Below are 19,521 nucleotides of genomic sequence, written 5' to 3'. Positions count from 1 at the left end.
CCACTTCATCTGACTGCAAGTAGAATGTGCTGGAAATTGTTTTGAGAAGCCAGCTTAAATGTGATTCACAGATTGGCTCTAAAATGCGAAAGAAGTATGGATATTTATCACACAAACTATTACTAGTCAAGTACTTTTATTTCTGTCATTTGAAGTGAGAAATAAAAGACAAGTTTTTAAACAAGGTATTTGAAAAGAAAGTTGAGGAGATGATGAGGGTCAAAAAGGGCAGTAGCAATCACAGCTAACATTTCCCGAGCAGATACACTCCACCTTGCTCTTTCAAGAGCTAGCTGATGCCACTGAATGAATGAGGTGAGGGGAACAGGTAGCCACCATTCCCCTTCACCACGTTCACCTTTCGCCGCACTGGCTGTGAAGGTACAAGCTGCTTAGCTAGCAAAGCTGCTGGAGGATAGGGCCCAAAAAGATACACTTCGATGAAAACAAAGGTTCTAAAAACCTGCCGAGTATGGGCCATGAGGACAGGTCTTCAGGAACACCATTTGCTGGGCCCTGTCCCCTAGGAGTCCTATGGTAATCTAGAGCGCTGGGCTTCTGGAAGCAAATGAGAAAAACCAAAGGGCAGGTGAAAGCTCTGGAATATCAAAGAGGGCTGAAAATGAATTTTAGAAACTGCATTGTGCTTGGCTCCATTAAGAAGGACCAGTTGAGAGTTCTGGAGCATCCATAAATGGTATTGTCAGAAAAACCATTTATCCGTGTTAAGGAAAGATATAAAATGGTGAGTCTCCCTCTCATCCCATAAAGCATCTTAGCCCATCCCTGCAGTAGGTGATTTTGTACCCACCACCTGCATGCCGGGAGCTGTGCACCTGCAGGCGTGCACAGCTCCGGCCGTGATAACATACCGCTGGTGTCCGAAACTGCTGTGTTCTTCTGCCTCCCTGAAGCTGCTCCTGACTGCGCAGGGGCACAAGGTGGGTTCTCCGTGCATTTCAACTTCAGTTCAGTTCCAATCTTCAATTCTGTCCAGTTGCAATTCAGAAGGGATACGTCTGCTCTCTCCCTTCATGTCCTTGGGTCATTTTTACGCGGAGGATGACTTTGCATCTTCCAAATATCAAGAAGAGTGCAAAGACAGCCCGAAGGCAATAAACTCTGGCAGCCAAAGCAGCTGCTGGGCCCAGCATAAGATAATGAGATGGGTGTCACCAGACTTTGTCAGTGTAAATGCTGATTTGGCTCACTTACCCCATATTCCCTCAGCTTGTAAAACATCCACTTCCTCATTCTTTCTTGGTTTCTTCGACTCCGTATAATAAGATATTATTCCTGGATAAGGCCTCAAGAAGGGTAGCAATTTCACAAGTATGCAAAATTGACTTTTGGTTTTTCATCCAATTTTATAGTTTTCACTGTGAGGGCAACCTCAAATACCTGAAATAAAAAAGTTCTGTGACCATAATCTAACATTTCCTTGATTTTCTAACATGTAGGAAAAAAATCACTTTTTTATTGCAGTTTATTTTCCATGGCCACAGATTTAATCTCTAAATTGTGTTTGCATTGAGGCACTCACTATAAAAATATTTTCTAAAGATTTGATTCTTGTCAAATTTGTTTTTCTTTTGTTTCCCATATTCACCTCATGCTTACTTTACCATATGTACGGCAGCAGAAAGTATGATGCTATATTTGCGCATTTAAACTTAATTTCTCCATGGTGAGCATCTTGGGGGAAATGGAAGCAATTCAGAATGATCGGGAGACCTACCCCTCCTGTCTTTAACTTTGCTGTTGCAGCTTCTGCTCTCTGCTAAACTGAAATTTGAAACTACTACATAAAAAAAAAAAAAAAAAAAAATAGGTACTAACACAAATGTTACTAAGTGCCCAGGAGCAGATTTGAGACATTTATAAAATACATGCTTGGTTGGAGGAAAATAAATACAAAATAATATTTTCCTATTCTACCTATCCATTTTACCTGCTTTTCTCTCCTCTTCTGATCTGACCCCAATCAGTTCTGCTGACCTCTTTCTATGCCATCATTTGAAGCACTGGCGGCCTCTTTCCAGCCTGGAGCTACTTTTTTTTTTTCTTTTTTAAACTTTTAAGGCCAGAAATGGATAAAAATCGAAAAAATAAAAGGGTCATAGCCAGGCAACATTCCACTATTATTAAGGATAATCTGTTTTTGTAGAATAACATTTGGGCTTTATATTTTATTCAGCTTTCCTACTACTTATTTAGTAAACATTCCTTGAAAGGAAAAGTAAACAGTCTCGGGTTCTAAGTTAGAATGTGGGCATTATGTTTTTTTTCCCTGGTTAATTCCATTCTAGTGATATAACAGAAGTCTGTGACTCTATCCCGAAAGACAGTAGGGCTGCGGGTATGCAACGTTAAGCAAGTTAGGTTCTTTGAGCTCTGGTTCTCTTATCTGTTGAAGGCAATAATGATATTGCTTCATGATAGTATGTGGTGAGAATTTAATCACTTTGTCCACCCCATCAGAGTTCTGGGAGGAGACAACGTAAAGCCCAGCCACTATTTTTTGATTCAATAGTCTGGGAGTGAGGCCCAGAAATTTATATCTTAAAAAACAGACACATATGATTCTGATATATATCCCACTGGGGCACACTATCCTAAGGGATATACTATTGGTTCAAGACATAGCAATCTCTAGACTTAATTCTGGGAATAAAACAATGCAAAAGTCTGCTTGCTATAATGCCATTGTACTACTTAAGTATTAACCGTATAGGTATTTACAAGCATTTAATCTTTAGGCTGATTTTGAAAACAGTAAGAGGACAATTGTCTTTACAGATTTAGGCCTATAAAACTTAGCAGCATGTAAGACATATACTTTATCGTCCTTCAGTCTCTTGCTTTGGAAAAATATATCTTACGTCCCTGCATTTGTAAGAACATATAATTCTCTAAAGAAAAAGATAGAGGCACCCACCAATCATTGCCCTTCCTAGTATCTAGCTACTACTTAGTAAATCAGTGCTTTAGTCCATGGAATAGTATAGTAGCCTAAAAGAAAGTAGATGTTTTCCGAAAGATCTTAACCTATTCCCATGGTAACATCCAAGTAGTATGTCGTCCGTGAGACCCTGTCTCAGTAGGTTGTATCATTGGATCAGAATTATTTCTGTATACTTGAAGAGTAGTGCATATTTATCAGTTTTCTGTTCACTTCTGAATACACCTTGCACTTCTAAATTAAATGTATTATATAGTCCCTGTGAAAAACAAATGCCAACTCGCTACAGAATTGGTCATTCTTATGGTTTCAAATTGCTCTTGTTTTTGTAACGTGGGGGTTTTACATGGAATGTTTTTTTGAAGAAACACAAAAAGTGGAAGACCGTATCGATTTTCTCGCCACGGTTTGGCAAACGATGGCCCGCTGGCCAAATGTGGCCTGTTTTTGTCAACAAAGTTTTATTGGAATGTAGCCACACATTTGTTTCCATACTGTCTTTGGCTGCTTTGTTTTGCCATAGCTGAATTGAGTAGTTGTAACAGAAATGGTATGGCTCTTATGGCCTAAACATTTATTGGTCCCTTAACAGAAAAAGTTTGCTGACCCATGTAGCTAGATTAATTCTGTGTCATCTGATCCCATCCCAAGCTGATGGTTAAACTCTAGGACTGAGATAGTTTAGTTTTGTAACTTATACCAAACCTCATTCAAAAAGGATTTGATGGTTTACAATAAAACATATAATAATGACATTACTAAAATGGAAATAGAAAGTTAGGGCTCAGTCAGGATGTTCCTCTTAGTTACCATAATTGAAGCTTAATTTTGGCTTGAGCCTGCAAATACCGAGAGCAACAAGGAAAAGAATGGAAATTTTACTCTCAGAAAGAAGGGAACATGAAGTTCCTTCCCCTAACCACCCACATGTCCAAGTAGTATATTTAAAACAAGTTTCTTGAAGGGATTATTAAGAAAACAAACCTAAGTTATGTAATGGGTCAGGAGGCAGATGAAGTGGATGTCATATCTTAGTTCATACAGCAACCTTCCAACAGGAGCTGAGAGTATAACATTATAGCATGGTATGACAAAGGCATTTCTAGGAAGGGCTAGAGTTAATATGGTGATAGCGTTTATCGATACTTGTATTGATATTAAACTTGATACATTGTGTTCTGGAGAATGCCATTTTAAATAATGTTGCTTCACGGTTTTTTCCCTCCCTAATAAGGACACTGTAATTTATCCAGCTTGGGAAGCACTATTAAAAGATATAGTTAATAGAGCGAGAGATACAGATCACTACTTAATGTTGTGGAAAATATATTAGAGAAGAAAAAACCTATTTCCTTCCCTGCTTATAATTTAATAGTTTTCTATCCTCCTATATTTTTATTTACATTCACTTTCACTTTCAAAAATGTCCAACACATCCATGTACAATTTGAAATTTAGTTTAATTTTGAAGGTTTATTTATAATGGCTACTTGCCAAAAGCTGTTTCTGGGGTTTGTATGGAAAAGAAGCAACGACTACAGATCAAGCTTAGCTCTTGTGATGGAAAGCATATTTCAGGTTTTTTTTCTTTAGTTTATTTGTATTCAAGAAGAACCTATAAGGAAGTTGAGATTTAAATTACCCATAAGTAAGAAGAGCTTAACCACAGTAATTGCTTTCTTGGGGAGGTAGTAGACTGTGGTAATTAAAAATAATAAGTTTGGAGTAAGATCAAACCTGGGTTGAGTTCTAGTGTTACCTTTAATGGTTATATAACCTTCGACAAGTTACTTAACCTCTCAAAGCCCTAGTTTTCTCTGGGAATTGATTGTTTTGGATTGTTCTATGAATGCCACATTATGGGCACTCCAGGAATGGGAGATAATATCATTACTTCTGTCAAGAACTAATTCCAGAAAGGAGATTATGGAGATTCCTTTCTGGGGAGGTACACTTAAAATGGGTTCTATATGAAGAACATAGGGGTGCTGCTAATAGATATTTTGTAATAAATGAACTTGATAGGTGATTTCAAGGCCCTCTTTATCAACCTACATGTTCCCATTGAAAGGCCTGGGTTTTAAACCCTCCTGAAATTCCAACACATAGTCTCCTGGACCATTCCCTTGGGAAAGACCCCTCATTAAGAAAAAAATCTATAAGTTCCTTGAGGTCAGGGACCATGTCTGTTCGTCTTATCACTTAAAACCATGCCCTCCACCTAGAGGCACACAATGAATATTTATTGAATACAATCGAATAAATGAAGATAACATAGTGTACCAATATTTGAGCCCCCCCCTTTTTTTTTTAATTTGACAGAGAGACAGCAAGAGAGGGAACACAAACAGGGGGAGTGGGAGAGGGAGAAGCAGGCTCCTCGCTGAGCAGGGAGCGCGACATGGGGCTCGATCCCAGGACCCTGGATCATAACCTGAACCGAAGGCAGACACTTAATGACTGAGCCACCCAGGTGCCCCAATATTTGAGCCCCTTAAATAGTGAAGTACCTCAGAGAATTCACATTAAAACTTAATTGATAAGCCTTCCATTTTTATGTAACTTTATAGGTACATTGATATTCTACCTATGCTCAGATCTGTTCTTATATAAAGGTAATTCAACTACAACTATGGTAGAATATAGGGCTGATATTACCTGATGGGGCTTTTAGTGCTTGTGTCCATTTTTCAGAGTTCTTTTCTTCTTTTGCTTTTAAGACTCCTCTGTCACATTTACCAATGTTACTGTCTGTTGATTTTGGAGGAGGATGGATGAGTTTAGTTCTAGGCATATTTAGTCTTAGGTGCCTTGAGCTTTTCATCTGGATGCATTTACCAAAAACTGAAGAAAACAGAGAGGCCAGGGCAGGAGATGAGAATTTGTGAGTTATCTGCCTAGCGGTGAGGACTGATTCACTGAGGGTTTAATATCCCATAAAACAATGAAACACATAGCATTACCTAACAAAATGCTGTCCAATAAAGGACACGTGAAAGTAAGCATGTAGCTTTTGTGGCTTGTGGACATAGAAAGCATTTAGGGTCAAGCACCCATCTTGTGATTTAGGTCCCATTTGTGTCCTTTACAGTACGCTCTCTACTTCTTTGCTTAGCATAGTGTAAAATATTCATCTTTATGTTCTTCCAGTCCCTTGCTTTGGAAAAATATATCATATGACCCAGGGATTTTATAACATGCACCTTCTTTACAGAAAAAGATAGAATCACCATCAAATTATTCTCTTTCAAATCATCCAGGTCCTATTTAGTAAATCATTGTTTTAGTTCATAGAATGGAGTAGGGGCCTAAGAGAGAATAAATATTTTCCAAAAGTTTTTAACTTGCTCCCAGGGTAGAGTCTAAGTAATATATGGTCCAAGAGACTCTGACACATAGTATATTTTATCATTGGGTGAGAATTATTTACGTATACTTGAAGAGGGCATATTTCTGCAGTTGCGGCTGAAACCAGCTCTGTGGCAGGCACAAGAAACTGGATGGTTCCAACTGCAAACAGTGTTTCTGGGAGGCCCTGGAAGTAGTTGGACCAATATTTTTGTGCCCCCACTGTTTAACGGGACACTTGGGTACAAGATTTATTTGTAGTAACTCTAGAAGACATAACCAGGGCCAATTTAAGGATGAACATTTTATCAGTCAGAGTTACCCAGCAGTGGAACTGCCCATCTCAGAACCTAGGAGGTGTTGTTGGCATGGCATCAAGTCAGGGGTGCTCCCGAGCACTTGATTTGTAACTCAGGAGAATGAGTAAAATCACCACCCAAGTCTTTTTCAGGTCGGCACTATAACATTTGTACGCACAGAATGAGGGAAAGTAAGACAAGGTTTTAAACCTCATCATTCTAAGGATTCCTTTTCTTTAGTCTTTTTAGTCTCACGTCCAAGGGCAGAAGAGAGGAATGGTGAGCAAAGGAGTGGAGAAGCATTGGTCTGGAGGCAAAATCCAGGGTGATTCCCCTTTGGCTAGTAGTGCATGTTGATAGCAGATGCTTCTACTGATCCTTTAAAACAGCCTAATGAACTCCTCTTCTTCTCCTTCCTTCCTGTCTGCAGCCTCACACCAAGCACCCCTGCTGCTTCCCTGAGTTTAATATGCTCTATGATTACTTAGCAGGAAGACGAAAGAGTAAAGGTCACATTTAAAAGGCACAGTGTGTTTTGCCTTGTCAGTATTTCACCAAGAACGCCTTTGACATACGTTTTTTATTATGCAAGGAATAGCTTTTGGGTGATATCAGAAGTGCTTCTGTGCCTTTAGTTAATCAAACTGGGGAGAAAAAAAAAGGAAGTTGAATCAAAGAAACTCACTGGTCTGCACCCATTCTATTTTATTGTAGTATGACAGGCGGTAATTGTGTGTTCAGGTTTATTGTTATTTTCCTCCATGCTTATAGAATTACTGATGTATTTACGACCAAACAGAATTTGTTCTTTAATTGGCACACTAGAGCTCAAGGAATGTTTATTTAACCTTAACTCAGTTGAGTTGTTTATACTACAGAGACCCGAGTTCAATTTACTTTAGTTTTTGAAAAAAGCTTTCTTATTTATAAAAGTTGAGCTTCAAGTGACCTCCCCATTCTGATGTTTCCTTTACCCTCCACTGTGCAAAGAGAACAAAAAGCCAGTGTCTCATTTTTACTCCAAAGAAACTAAACTGCTTCCTTAAGTGGGTTAGTTCTTACCATTGAAAATGGTAACCAGATGTTTACTGAAATCCCCAGCATTTCTCATTCAAGCCTAGGTTCCTTCTAATCGTTTGATCTTTTTAAGTTTCATAGAAACCAGATTGGGTATTTAAGTTTTCCAAAGCTGGGAAATGTTTAATATAGCTTTGAAGATACTTTCTCTGAACTCTTTCTTTAAATGCCCTTTCTGCTACTTCTATTTTTTTTAAGTTACAGCATTAATCTTTTTCTATTTAACCATATTACAAATAACATATTATACTATTGTTTGGTTTAGTGTGAAGGGAAAAAATCTTGTGGGTTTTTTTCCCTTGGCAGATACATATGGTTGCTTTTGTAGAACAACAAAAACTACATGTCACCTAGTTTTGACTCAGTTACAAAATTAATAGCCAAATTCAGTGGTCGGTTAAAATATTTCATTTCAGACACCAGGTAACATGGATTCCCTCTGATCTTTTTAGATCAGTGGTTCTCAAACTTGGCTGTCCATGGAAATCCTCTGAAGAGCTTTAAACTCTTGCTTCCTAGTTTCTAGGTCCAGATGTTCTGATTTAATGGATCTAGAGTTTAAAATCTCCAGGTGATTCTAAAGCACAGGTAAATTTGAGAACTTTGGTTGATGTTCTATGTTGTTTTCATCTCAAATTAATTTTTATAAGTACAGTTGGCCTTTAAACAACACAGATTTGAACCATGTGGGTCCACTTATACATGGATTTCTTACAGAACAGTCCTATAAATGTATTTGCTCTTCCTTATGACTTTCTTAATAATATTTCTTTTCTCTAGCTTGCATTATTATAACAATACAGCATATAATACTTGGAACATACAAAATATGTGTTAGTTGACTATTCATGTTATTGGTAAGGCTTTCGGTCAACAGTAGGTAATGAGTAGTTAAGTTTTGGGGGAGTTGAAAATTTTATACAGATTTTCTACTCTACAGGAGTTGGTATCCCCTCACCCCTGCATTGTTCAAGGGTCAACTGGAATTTATTTCATGTCATTGTTCTTTTCATATTTCTTTAGAATTAAAGACTTTTTTTTCTTTCAGAAATTAGACATTTTGTTTGGTTTTGCCATAGACTAAACTATGCTTCGAATGACAGATTTAATTTGTAAAAATAAATAATATTCATATTATTTTTAGATTAAGGAAAGACTCCAGGAAAGAAAAACAAACTGTTTCATATGGGACTTTTCAAGTGATGACAGAGTGTGTGGATTAACTACAGGGAGTTTGGGGACTCCAGATATGGTGTGTTTACTATACTAGTTGTATTATCAGATTTAGATGCTTGAAATATTTTAAACGTTTCCCTCAATTTGGGAGGAGTTTGGGAGCATCTAACCACATTTTCGAGACTGCCTCTTCATTTTTTTACCACTTTTGCTTTCTACTCTCCATTTTATAATTATTGTAAACCTCCCCAATCACTTCCCTTTGAGACTTGACTTTCCCTCTGGAGAATTAATTAACTAATTAGTTAATCATTATTCATTAATATTTCCCTTTGGATATTCTCTATGATTTTTCATCTTCCTTTTAGCTAAAGTTGCTTCTTCCTAACAGCATCTCTTTGTGGATGTCTAGACTACAGTTTGGGAAACCAAGACTCAAGAAAAAGTAATCTCTCTCTGATTAAGCCTCAATAATCTGACTCCCCCCCTTAAAATAAATTTTTTTTTCAGAATTTACCAAGAAACTCCTTTTTGTTACAAAACATAGTCACTGTATTTATAATTGTATTAGTTTTGGTATGAGAGCAGATTTGAGCCTGAGTAGAATATCAGTGTTCTTCCAAAAGTTATGTAAAAATTTTTTAAAAACTGAAATTAAGCTTTAATGTGAGGCAATTTCTCAATTTCCTTAATCTTACTTAGCAGTGATTCCCAAACTTGGTGAAATGTGTGAATCAGTGGAATAAACACCTGTCCTAGCAATGTCTAGGTCCCACAGGGTCTAGAATTTTCTTACAAACTCTTTCCTCCCTTAACTTCCTTAATGCTGCCCTCTCCTGCTTCTCCAACCCTTCTGACCCTTCTTCTCTATGATCTTCCTCCAAATATGGACATTCTCCAAGACATTTATCCACAGTCTTCTTTTTTTCCCCTATCTTGATATTTCCTCAAGATATTTTTCTACTCTGCAGGTTCAATAATCTCCTCTGGAGAACAGATTGGTGGCAGCCAGAAGGGGGAGGGGGGACTAGGCAAAATGGTTGAAGGTGGCCACAAGGTACCCACTCCCAGTTAGAAATAAATTCTAGGGGGGCGCCTGGGTGGCTCAGTTGGTTAAGTGTCTGTGTCTTTGGCACAGGTCATGATCTCAGGGTCCTGGGATCGAGTCCTGTGTCGGGCTCCTTGCTCAGCAGGGAGCCTGCTCCTCCCTCTCCCTCTGCCCCTCCCCCCACTTGTGTGCTCTCTCTCTCAAATAAATAAATAAATTCTTTTTTTTAAAGATTTTATTTATTTATTTGACAGAGACAGACACAGCGAGAGAGGGAACACAAGCAGGGGGAGTGGGAGAGGGAGAAGCAGGCTTCCTGCTGAGCAGGGAGCCCAATGCGGGGCTCGATCCCAGGACCCTGGGATCATGACCTGAGCTGAAGGCAGACGCTTAACAACTGAGCCACCCAGGCGCCCCTAAATAAATTCTTTAAAAAAAAAATAAGTTCTAGGGATGCGATGTACAGCATGGTGACTATAGTTAATAACACTGTATTTTATGTTTGAAGTTGCTAAGAGAGTAAATGGTAAAAGTTCTACACACACACACACACACACACACACACACACACAAATTTGTAACTGCGTGATGATGAATGTTAACTAGACTTACTGTGGTGGTCATTTTACAATATATGCATATATTGAATCATTATGTAGTGCACCTGAATCTAATATAATGTTATATGCAATTATATCTCACTAAAAAAATCTCCTCTGTAGATATAACCTCTGCATAATGTTGAATCCTAATCTGTCTTCTGTAGGCAGAGTTTTAGAGAGTCTTGATTTTCAAGTACCTGATAGATGTTTTGATTTGTGTGTCCCACTGTCTCAACACGTAGCAAACTACACTTGTCATCTTCCACCCCAGTAACGTCTGTGGTTCTGCCGGCAGGTTTCTCTTGCGAGTACTGCGTTCCCTCAGCCCCTCGTGTGCTAAAGCTCATCTTCTGGTTCTCCCTCTCCTTCAGCTGCAGCACACATTAGGCATCTGGGCCATGGCTCCACATTCTGTGCTTCTCATGCTATCACAGTGGCAATTAAATACTCGCCCAGGTGCTGGTCTCTGCTTTTGACAGTACGCCCCCACCACGACTGCTAGTTTAATATTACACAAACGTGGCTCTGCTTACATCACTTCCCTATGCAGAAGTCTCCAGTGAAATCTCATTTCCTCCTAATCAGAAGAGGTATTTCTTGGCGCGGCATTCAAAGCTTCCCATGCCAGCTGCAGCATGATTCTCAGGCTTGGCTTCACACCCGAATGATTCAGGGATCTTAACAGAAGTCTATGCCCAGGCCCTGCTTCTGAAAATGATATCAGAATTTTAGAGGAGGAGAATGAACCTGGACATCACTCTTTTTTTACAGGGCTCCTAAGTGATAGTAATGTGTGGGCTCCCTGCTATTGGTCTACTCACCTTTGCCTGATCACATTTCAAAGCTTTGTGATTTGCATTGCTACTGGGGTTTTTGGCTCCGAGGCTTCCTTCCTGTCTGCCATTTCTTAAAATCTAAATTAATTTGTAAGTTTACCCATGAATTTCCCTCAAAGTAGAAATGGTAAACAAGTTATCTGAGACCTCATCACACATGATTCACACATCTCTGAGGCCTAGAGTATGTTTTGTGTTATATATTTTTATATTTTTTTGTTGTGTTCATCTCATCTCCCCTTCTATATTATAAACTTCTTGTAAAGCAAGGAATGTTTTATTTATCTATTTACTCTGCATAAGACAATGTCTTGCATATACCTAGTAGGCACACAATTAAATGAATAAGCAGTTGAAAAAATAAACCTGCAGATATACTAAGAAAATAACTGAATCTTTCCTTCGCATATTCAAGCACCATTTGCTTCTTAGAAAACTAGGGAAAAACTACTTAGTGTGATAGGATATAGCTGTATGGTAGAGCAAAATGAAACGTGCTCCAGGCTGTGTCTGAGCAAAACCAACTGAAAAACAAAACTCACATACTCTTTGCCCTTAGTGACGAATTCTCTGTAACCTCGTTTCAGAGTTGGTCAAGCCAGTGATGTCTCTGCTTTCAAGGAAAGAATTCCACCAAGAAGTTAATAGTAGTCTTTTAATAGTAATAATAATAATTCTTTTCAGCTCTTTCTCTAAGGAAAAATATAAAAGTCATATGAGAATCTCATCATCTGTGCAACAAAATGGTCTATTTAGAACAGGGAACTTTTAGAATTTAAAAAATCTTGTTTAGCATTCCACCTCATTATCAGGGTGACCAAACAAGTGATTAAGGGGTATAAAGGGCAGAGATGATGCTTAGGGTGCCCTGCTTCCCTAATAGCGAGCTCTGTGTTTTGTACTTATCAGAAGGTAAAGGGAATCCCTCTCTGGATGGTTGTTTAAAGAGCATAGTTTTGGCAAAGCACAAGCATAGTACCTACTATTTGCTGGGCCCATGATTCTCAAACTTACTATGTATTGGAATTGTCTGGAAGACTTGTTAAGTCACAGATTGCTGAACCCTCTTCCTAGTAGATCTGACCCAGTCAGTAACAATGGGGAGGTGTGTTAAGAAATAAGAAATTCCCAGGTAATGCTAATGTGCTGGTCCTGGACCATGTGTTGAGACTACTGTGCTGGATACTTCTTTATTACAGTTTCTCTGTGTTTCTTCCAGAAGCACAAAGAAGTTCTGCCTATTTGCTCTTTAAGTAGTTAGTGGCCAAATAATTCCCCATTTGCCTTGCCAGGACTCTGCGCCAATCTTCCACATTGGTGAGAAGCCCTGCTCCTGAAATCAAATAGATGCTAAACCCATTAATTATAAGTTGGCATGCAAAGTCTTGGTACATGTTACCTTAATTCTTTATAGTCAAGGCTAGTGGCCCATTTAAATTGATAGCAACAAGCAGCTGCATTTAAAATGTCTTTGGACATGTTGGGCTTGCTTGAAGATAGTGGGATTGAGGTAAAAACATAGACATATGATTTATCCCAAGTGGTAATTCTATGCCCCCAAGGAGCAGCAAGAAGGTACTAGGGAAAAGAGGAAAGCTGCCTTAGGTTTATTGGCAACATGAAACTGTGACTAAGTTACCTCATTTCTTCAGAAGCCTTTCATTTTACAGAAGATGAAGATTTTTGGACTAGATAATCTTTAGGATCTATTCCAATTGCAAAATACATAAAAAGTACAATAAAGAATGGAGGAGATTACCTATAAGGCCACCCACAAAGACAGTTAATTTTGGGACTTGTTTCTTTATAAGTTTTATATATTTTACACAATTTTCTAGCTTGCTTTTTTAGGATACTATTTATTAGAAACACAGGCCATAACATCTTTGTAAACATTATTTCAGTGGCTATGTAAGATTATGTTATGTGGATGTATTTAATGTTTGTTTAATATGATTTTCTTAATCTTTTCCACATTGTTCAATATTTATGATGTTGCCATTGTTTTGCTGTTGTAAATAATTCTTGTATATAAATTCTTCTATGTAAGTCTTTGTCTACATTTCTAATTCTTTTCTTAGCACAAATTTCTAAAATTAAAACTATTGAAAGGAAGAATGAGGGTGCTTTTTGAGGCTCATGATTCATGCTGTCAAAATTCTACCTGAAAAGGTTAAAAGCATTTCCCATTAGACATGCAAAAAAATTCTCATCTCACTAAACCTCACCAATATCAAAACTCTGTCATTTTAATAAGTGAGGTTGTTTTCAGAATGAGAACTTGACCTGTTGTTCTATGGAGGTATGGCGTGGAAATCCAAAATCACAGCTGTAGTATAAAACAGATTGTTTCTGTTGGAAATTGGTACTTGCATCATAGTAAGAATGCTGGGAATGCCAGAAAGGCAGGCACATTCCATGGTAATCTGAAGGCTCATCCAGATAGCCAACATATCAGGAATAATGAGTGTTTGCATTTCCACTGGTTTGTTTGCTCAAGGATTTCTATTCATTATTTGTCCACTTTTTGGAGAAATAGCATATTAAAGTTTATCAGCAAGACCTTATTTTGTGGGTACCTGAAATCTCTAACTCATAGCTACACAGCATGATTATTGCATGCTGAGACTGATTTTTATTTCTTGTCTTATGGAAAGAAATTCTATTACTTTGTATATTACTCACCAGATACATTGAGTATTTTTAAGGTACTCTTTGTGATACCGGAGACATTTTGAATTTTAAAAATGATCAAGATCCAGGTTAATTTTCCATACATTTTTGTTTCTGTATAACAGTTAATTGACATTTTATAGTACTATGAAAGATATGTAATGTGTGAAAAGACAAATGTCATTTTTCTTAGAGAATAATATTTCTTTACTTGGCTGCAAGTGTGCATATCCTAATTACATTTTTAGAAAATAGTCCCATTTTCTAAGATGTTACATGTTTATGGTAGAATACTTAACCAAATGTTTGCAAATACAAAGAGGAATGTGAAAAGTTAAATCCAAATCCCACCACCCAGAGATAACACAGTTACTGTTGTGCATGTTTCCATGCATCTCTCCAAGAATGGCCCAAGCGTGCATGCACACACACACACACACATACACATGAACACACACACTTGCATCTTACCCTTTTGCCTCCTGCCTCTTTATACGATAGCTTATCCCACATGTTTTAACAGGTAAAATGTTAATATTCAGATATTATGATAAAGCTTTGCCATATCAACATAGGCTTAAAAATTTGAATAGATTTTCCTATCAGTAGTTTTAAGTTTGTCTTTTTTGATTATTAACTAAATGTGCTGTGATACGCACTTTACCTACATTAGCTCATTGAATTCTCACTCCTAGTCCGTAAGGTAGGTATTTCTGTTTCACAAACAAGGAACTGAGCAGTGCATCCCAGAGCTGACACAGCTGAGGTTTGGCCTACGACTGTCTCTCTCCAAACCTGAGTCTTTTTTTTTTTTTTTTAGATTTTATTTATTTATTTGACAGAGAGATAGAAAGCACAAGTAGGCAGAGAGGCAGGCAGAGGGAGAGGGAGAAGCAGGCTCCCCGCCAAGCAGGGAGCCCAATGCGGGGCTTGATCCCAGGACCCTGGGATCATGACTCTAGCCGAAGGCAGCTCCTTAACCAACTGAGCCACCCAGGCGCCCTACCAAACCTGATTCTCTAACCACGATAGCACACTAGTTTCTGCAAAGTGTTTGAAAATTTTTGCTTCATTCTTTTTTAGTATTTTATTATATGGAATACCATGGGATTTTTACAGAGTCCTTCTCGATAGATATTTAGAATTGTTTCAGCTAATTGCTATACAATACAACTTTGCTATTATATTCATTTATATTACATTTTGGAGATCTAAGTGTAACACTTGATTATTTGGCCGATGGTGAAAATAATAAAACTGTGGTTCTCCCTGCCAAATCTCTCTACAAAAGGATGGTTCCTATTTTGACTTTCATCACCTGTGCTAGTTCTCAATCTTTAAGGGATAGATGTTAACATGTTTTTTAATCCGATGAGGTTAAAAATGACACATCAATTTAATTTTTTACTAAAAAGGAAGTTTTGCTTGCACATCAATTGCAAATATTTTTATTATGCTAAATGATGTTTTTTTAAACTTCATTTTTATTCATAAAACTTTTTTATACAAAGCATTTAAATCAGAAGTTTATAAAGGGGTGCCTGGCCAGCTCCTTTGGTAGAGCATGTGGCTCTTAATCTCGGGGTTGTAAATTCAAGCCCCAAGTTGGGTGTAGAGATGACTGAAAAAAAAAAAGTTTATAGAAAGCATATCCAAATAGCAAAACAAAGAAGAAAAGATTGTGAAATTCAGAGAAGGTTACAGAAAAAGTTTAAAGTATAAAATATCACTTTACATTCATAGAATTGGCAAAACCCAAAATTGGTGATATCACCTATTGCTGGTAGGAATTCTGGGAGTGGAAGCTCTCATATCTTCCTTGTGGAAATGTGAAATTTTCTAGTCTTCTTTTGGAAAGCAATCTGGAAAAATGTATAAAATTTAAAATACTTACACTTTTTAAGCCAGCAATATTATTCTTGGGAATCAATTTAAGAGAAGTTAAAGCATCAAAACATTATAAAATATGTATGTAAATCTAAAATTAAGAATGTCAATAAAACAAAGAAAATGATTTTAGATGATAATCAAAATAAAGAAATGAGATTACTATATGAATTTTGAGTAGTAAATAATTAGAAAAATAGCAAATATGTTCCAAGCATCTCTGGAGAGGTGGAAAATTAATGTTATGAGATAAGAGGACACTATGATTTTGCAGGATTCTGTTAAAATCTATGGGATAAATTATACCTGTTAGATGCATAAGAACAAGTCACATTGAAAGTATGGTACACTTTAATAATACTTGGCATAGTTTTACATTGACCTAATTACTCATCTCATGGATAATAGAATTATTAGCCTCAGGAGACATTTCCAATATCGTCTTGGCTTCTAGGAGCAGGGCCAGTTTTCAGAAAATTGTGAAGTGGTTGAAACTTGTCTTAGGTGGTAGACCTGTTTGTCCATTACCCAGGTGCCTCCTTACCTAAAGCACCCACTTTAGGGTGCTATAGAGGCTGGCCTAGTCGGTCAGGTCTCACCTACCACTTGGGGCTGTTGCTACTCACTCATGAGAATGTCCATTTCTTCATCATTTGTTCCTACTCTAGCAAATGTACCTTACTGCCAGTGAGAAAACTGCTGAGCCTGGTTCTAGATAATGTGCATGAATTTTAACAGAAGCCTACCCACTGATGAGGTAGGTCCTCCCTTTTCCTTAGATTGAAGCCACTAATGAGTGTCTGTCCTCCTATGGTAAAAAGGCCTATTGAAGAAACAAAGGGATAATAAAGAGTTGGAAAAGAAGATTGTTCACTGTGTTTCCTAAATTACACTTATATCACTCTACACAGAAGCCTTAAATAATAAGCTAGAAGATGTCGTATTTTGTTTCTTGAAAGTTCATCACCTAGATCTGGAAGCCTTAAATAATAAGCTGGAAGATGTCGTATTTTGTTTCTTGAAAGTTCATCACCTAGATCTGGAATTTATCTGCCTGTGTATACCTTCCACTCACCTATTTATTCATTAAACAAATATTAATATAAAGCTCGTCAAGTACTAGGCACTGTTCTAAGCTCTTTACGAATATTAACTCATTTAAGCCTCATAACATTCTCTAAATGTTAGTACTATTATTACAACTACTTTTTGAAATGACCTTGAACAAGTTCATTAGATTATCTATTGCTTGATTTGAAAATGGAAGATAAGACTTGCCCCATAAATATCTTACAGAAATATATGATTGGGTTAAATAAATCTCCAAAGAGATTGAAAATAATATATTATGAGCAGGAGATGTGTAATCCTAAAATACTTGTTGCATTAAGTAATAAGCCATTGAGGGAGTTGGTTCTTTTTCTCATGTTAGTGAATTAATTTTCTTAAGCCTTAGTTCTCATCTGTGCTGAATTAGTGTGGAATTATTCTTAGAATAAATTTTAAATCAATGACTCCATCCTCCCTCTCAGATTGCTCATAGTCCCCAGTGCCTTATTATAAAATGTTAAACCAGACATGACTAGGTTGCATTCATTGCATTTTAAAGAAGTCATGCAAAATGACTTTTAATAAAACAGGAAGAAGGAATAATATTTGGTTAAATGAAGTGTCACAATGCTAATTATACACTAAAACCTCCTGTTCCATAATGTGGAATTTGGTATAAGGAATGTCTGTCAAAAACTCATGTCAAGTACTTAAGTAATAAAAGAACTCAGTTTAAAGCACCAACCTCATAACAAGTATTGGGAGTAGGACATTATATTCAGGCATCAGGATATTTCATAAGTGACACTACTCAAGTTATAGTCAAGACATGGTTATTAAGCAAGGACACCTACATTTAGAATGTAACCATAGTCAAGACATGGTTTGTTTTTTTTTTTAAGATTTTATTTATTTATTTGACAGAGAGAGAGACAGCGAGAGAGGGAACACAGCAGGGGGAGTGGGAGAGGGAGAAGCAGGCTTCCAGCCGAGCAGGGAGCCCAATGCGGGGCTCGATCCCAGGACCCTGGGATCATGACCTGAGCCGAAGGCAGACACCTAATGAACTGAGCCACCCAGGCGCCCCAGGACATGGTTATTAAGCAAGGACTCAAGTTATAGTCAAGACATGGTTATTAAGCAAGATCTAATATTAAGATTACTTGCCTGAGGTAGTGTTTGTCAGGTCTTCCGCTGTTATTCTTTTACTTCCACTTTCCATACTGTACTCTTTGGAAGGATGGCATTTTGTTCAGCTCACAAAGAAGGACCAGGAAGTTGTGCCCCACCTCCCTGAGTTTGCAGTAGCTCCATACATTATTTGGTATTTTTCTACTCGCAAGGTTTATCTCTTCTCCCCATTTATTTATTTATTCAGATCATTGGTTTATATCAGCATGGACTCATGGGTAGTTATTTTATATTTTGGGTTATAATCCAATAGTACTTATTCTGTTACTCAAATTGTTACAGTTTTGGCTATTGGATCCTGGTGTCCCTTTGACATACTTCCACCATTGCTTTTGTTTGTTTCCTTGTTTGGTTTTGAGCTCTTCCTTACTTTCTGGCACAGTGATGCTCTAAGCTCATCTTGTATATTTACTACTCCAGGCCCTTGAATCGGCCATTTCTCCAAGGACCTGTGGTTCCTTTTATTGAAGAATGATGTTAGAAACCAATATCTAAGCACAAGGTGTAGTCTGATTTTTAAAATTGCCGCAGTGTTCATTTCCTTTAAGGTCTTCAAGCTGGTGGGAATTCCAGACATTGAGAAATTTGGTAAAATGCTATAATGAGAGTTTTATCCCAGACAGACAATAGTCTTAAAAGCAGTAAAAGTTTAAACACACGTTCGATTACACTTCAACAGCAGCCTAAAGAAGTGCCCTGAAAATCTTTAAAAATACCATTTTAAAAAACCTATGGAGCTTTCTAAAGTAAACGTTTCTTCAATTTATTTTGTAAGAATAAACTGATCTATTTCCTTTCAAACTCTTCTTGATGGAAAATTTCTTCAGAACAGGAGTCTTCTTAAACTTTTGCAAAAGTTTAAGCGTAATACTGGTTTCTTGATCTTATGAGTAAAGCAGAAGAATTTCAGGAGCTCAAAACTCCTCACAGAAATGATCTCATTGATCTTCACCACCTCTCACAGGGCAGAAAGAGGGTAGACAGTGGGACAGGAAAGCTTGGTTTCTAGTGTGGGTTTGGAGCACCAAGGGGAGAATGGCTTAGAATTTCTCTGTGGTAAAGCACAAAGTTTTTATCATCAGCTCTTAAAGGGTAAGGAGCCAGAGACATCACAAGCAAAGATTCGTGACCAGACTCTTGGGGTAAGGAAACAGATTTAATTAGATTTTGTGACCATGTTGTATAATCATTGAAGATCTAAAGGTCCTATATATATGATTTCTCTTAAATTCTGAAAATCGCAATAGTCAACCCAATAAACATCTACTGTCTACAATAATCAGTGTTAGATACAGGAACGGGAATGGTTTTTGTCATTAAAGAAAAGTCATGAATAAAATTTATTATGGGTGCTGGATTACTCTTCTGAAGA

At 37.4% G+C, this 19,521-nt stretch overlaps 1 protein-coding gene across 4 annotated transcripts in view; it reads left to right on the top strand.

Annotated features, from left to right (window-relative positions):
• The window catches only part of CPED1 (cadherin like and PC-esterase domain containing 1), a 266,420-nt gene that overhangs the window by 28,574 nt on the left and 218,325 nt on the right, over positions 1–19,521 (top strand). The window lies entirely within an intron of this gene.

The sequence above is a fragment of the Phoca vitulina genome, unplaced genomic scaffold (genome assembly GCF_004348235.1).
Source record: "Phoca vitulina isolate PV1807 unplaced genomic scaffold, GSC_HSeal_1.0 scaffold4, whole genome shotgun sequence".
Classification (NCBI taxonomy): domain Eukaryota; kingdom Metazoa; phylum Chordata; class Mammalia; order Carnivora; family Phocidae; genus Phoca; species Phoca vitulina.
The sequence above is the reverse complement of the archived record's forward strand: the minus strand, read 5'-3'. Positions and strand labels throughout refer to the sequence as shown.